Consider the following 3,392-nt stretch of genomic DNA (forward strand, 5'->3'; position numbering starts at 1 on the left):
TGTTCCTCGGATGCTGCCTGACCATGTGCTTTTCCACACTTTTTGACTCTGATCTCAGCATCTGTAGTCCTCACTTTCACATAGGTGTCATTGTTGTCAAGATGTTCCAGGGATGAGCGCAGGCCTAGTGAAATGGTGTCCACTGTGCACCTGTTATGTCAAGAGGCAAATTGCAGGGGATTGAGACAGGCTGGGAGACTAGAGTTGATGTGCACATGACCAGCCTTTCGATGCACTTCATGATTTCAGAGCCAATAGGCAGTAGTCATTAAGGCATGTTGTATGTATCCTTCTAAGGTACTGTGATGATGGTGGTCTTCTTGAAGCAAGTAGAGATTTTTTTAGTCAAAGATCCAAGTTACCACATTACCCTTTAGACTTGCGCTAACAAATCCAAGACAGACCACAAGTACATCTCTTATCATTGTCCCCACATTCAATTCCCCTGGCCAGGTCATTAGCTTCCTATGCAAATACCATGAGAATACAACCTCCAAAAGAACTACGACATCTTGCTCACACCTCAAGAATTGTGGTTGATTTAAAAACCATAAACTAAAAGAAGATATCTTTAACATGCTGTAAAGCATGGTTTCCACCAGAGGGAGTGGGTGATGTTGATGGGCTGTCATTCCTGATCTTTGGAGACACCCGCACACGATCCCCAGGCCCAGGGCTGTTTGCTCTGTCCCGGTGCTGGAGCAGATCTCTTGGATGGGTGAAAGGAGCCTCCTCCTGCCTTCTGGTCTTAAGTTCATGCTGTGATATGGAAAGGGAAGGATTTGTATGTGAACAGTCGATCATATCCACTCCTCTCTTTCATACGAAAGAAAGAACACTGAAGAAATAACTCAGAAGCTGTGATAGGGACAGATCGAAGCTGTGAAGAAATAGGCAAACTGTGACAGAAGAAGTGGGGACTTGGTGCCAGAGATCTATTTTCTAAAGAATGAAGATTTGTAACAACAGTTCAGGGATTAAATTAGGTCAATGGAGAAGCAAGATGCAGATAAACTAACAATGGAAGGAAAAACATAAAAGCACAGAAAACATCATTGGTATAAGTTTTAAATTTAAAGCAAGAGGAAGGCATTGAATACAGAAATAAGTGAAGATGCCCAAATCCATCACATTGTTTTAACTCAAGGTCAGTAGGCAAAAAATGCAGGAAGGGCAAAGCAAGTCAATACACAGTACAAGGACTTCCACTCACCTCTCTGAGAAGACTCCAGGAAGCATGGCAAAACTCCAATTCACTCATGCAGTACACAGTGCACCTACAAGTCAAGAGCAAACAACATACTTGTACAGTCAATTACATCATAGACCTATATACAATTTTAACATAGTAGCACAGCCATGGAGCAGGACAAGTTCCATCACTACACAAAATACTCTATATACAGTACAACCAGCTCCACAACACTAGTTCAACAACCTCCATTCCCAAACTCCTACACAACCAACTCTATTATCTAACAGCCCCCTTCAACCAGCTCCATTACTGCAGCATGGTGGCTCAGTGGTTAGCACTGATGCCTCACAGTGCCAGGGACTAAGATTGATTCTCATCTCGGGGATCTGTGTGGATTTTGGACATCCTCCCCTGGGTGCTCTGGTTTCCTTTCACAATCCAAAGATGTGCAGGCCAGGTGAATTAGTGAGGCTAAATTGCCCATAGTGTTAAGTGCACTCAGGGGTAAACATAGGGTAGGGGAATGAGTGTGGGTGGGTTACTCTTCAGAGGGTCTGTATGGACTTGTTGGGCCAAATGGCCTATTTCCACACTGGAAGGAATCTAATCCAATCCCACAATCTGTACAACACCCTCTCCTGCCACACAATCAGTTCCATTGCCCCTATTCCCACACAAACCGTCCCATCACATCCATACCCTCTTCCTATGCAACCAGCTCCATCCTACTGTACCTGTCCCCTGCACAACCAAATTCATTGCTCCATCCTCACCCCCTGCACAACCTGCACTATCACCTTACTCCCATACGACTAACTCAGTCATACAAACAGTACTCGAAAATCTGTACAAACTGCTGCATCCCGGGTACAACCGGCAAGATCCAATCCCCACACCAACCGTACAATCAGTTCTGCCCCTGACACTGGGCAAGCTCCATCACCCCCACATCCCAGTACGCTCTCCATTCCTCCCACACCCCCATCTCCACTCCCTTCTCACCCCCGACACCCACTCCCCCGTCTCCACTCCCGTCTCCCCTCCCGACACCCACTCCCCCGTCTCCACTCCCGTCTCCCTGCCAACACCCACTCCCCCATCTCCCCCCCCACACACCCACTCCCGCGTTCTCCCCCCCACACACCCACTCCCGCGTTCCCCCCCCCCACACACCCACTCTCCCGTTCCCCCCCCACACACCCACTCCCCCATCTCCACTACCCCACACACCCACTCCATCTCCCCCCCAACACACACCCACTCCCCCGTCTCCACTGCTCCCACACACCCACTCTCCTGTCACCACCGCCCCCACACACCCTCGCCCCCGCTCCCACACACCCACTCCCCCGTCTCCACCGCCCCCACACACCCACTCCCATGTCTCCAGCACTCCCACACACCCACTCCCATGTCTCCACCACCCCCACACACCCACTCCCCCTTCTCCACCACCCCCACACACCCACTCCCCCGTCTCCCCCCCTACACACACCCACTCCCCCGTCTCCCGCCCTACACGCTCCCACTCCCCAGTCTGCCCCCCACGCTCCCACTCCCCCGTCTGCCCCCCCACGCACCCAGTCCCTGTCTCCACCCCCACGTACCCACTCCCCCATCTTCACCCCCACGCACCCACTCCCCCACCACGCGCCCACTCCCCCGTCTTCACCCCCACGCACCCACTCCCCCACCACGCGCCCACTCCCCCGTCTCCCCCATAAACACCCGCACCCCCACCACGCGCCCACTCCCCCGTCTCCCCCCATAAACACCCACAGCCCCACCACGCGCCCACTCCCCCGTCTCCCCCCCGATACACCCACTCCCCCACCACGCGCCCAGTCCCCTGTCTTCTCCCCCAAACACACACTCCTCCGCCTCCCCCCCCAAACACCCACTCCCCCGTCTCGCCCCCAACGCACCCACTCCCCCCGTCTCACCCACCTCACGCACCCACTCCCCGTCTCACTCACCCCATGCATCCACTATCACGTCTCCCACCCCCACGCACCCAATCCCCCTCTCCCACCCCCATGCACCCAATCCCCCGTCTCCCTCCCCACGCACCCAGTCCCCAATCTCACCCACCCCACGCACCCACTCCCCCCGTCTCACTCACCCCACGCACCCACTCCCCCCGTCTCACCCACCACACGCACCCACTCCCCCGTCTCACCCACCACACGCACCCACA

At 54.0% G+C, this 3,392-nt stretch overlaps 1 long non-coding RNA gene across 1 annotated transcript; it reads right to left on the reverse strand.

The window, feature by feature from the left end:
• Nucleotides 1–352: 352 nt before the first annotated feature.
• On the reverse strand, nucleotides 353–1,908 carry LOC148147571 (uncharacterized). The gene is made up of 2 exons (XR_015759676.1): nucleotides 1,214–1,908; nucleotides 353–759 (listed from the first exon to the last, which is right to left on the reverse strand). It is a non-coding gene; the product is annotated as an uncharacterized LOC148147571 (long non-coding RNA).
• Nucleotides 1,909–3,392: the final 1,484 nt, after the last annotated feature.

The sequence above is a fragment of the Chiloscyllium plagiosum genome, unplaced genomic scaffold, assembly GCF_037043375.1.
Source record: "Chiloscyllium plagiosum isolate Xiang-an unplaced genomic scaffold, Cpla_swu_hap1 HiC_scaffold_16, whole genome shotgun sequence".
In the NCBI taxonomy this organism is placed as follows: Eukaryota; Metazoa; Chordata; class Chondrichthyes; order Orectolobiformes; family Hemiscylliidae; genus Chiloscyllium; species Chiloscyllium plagiosum.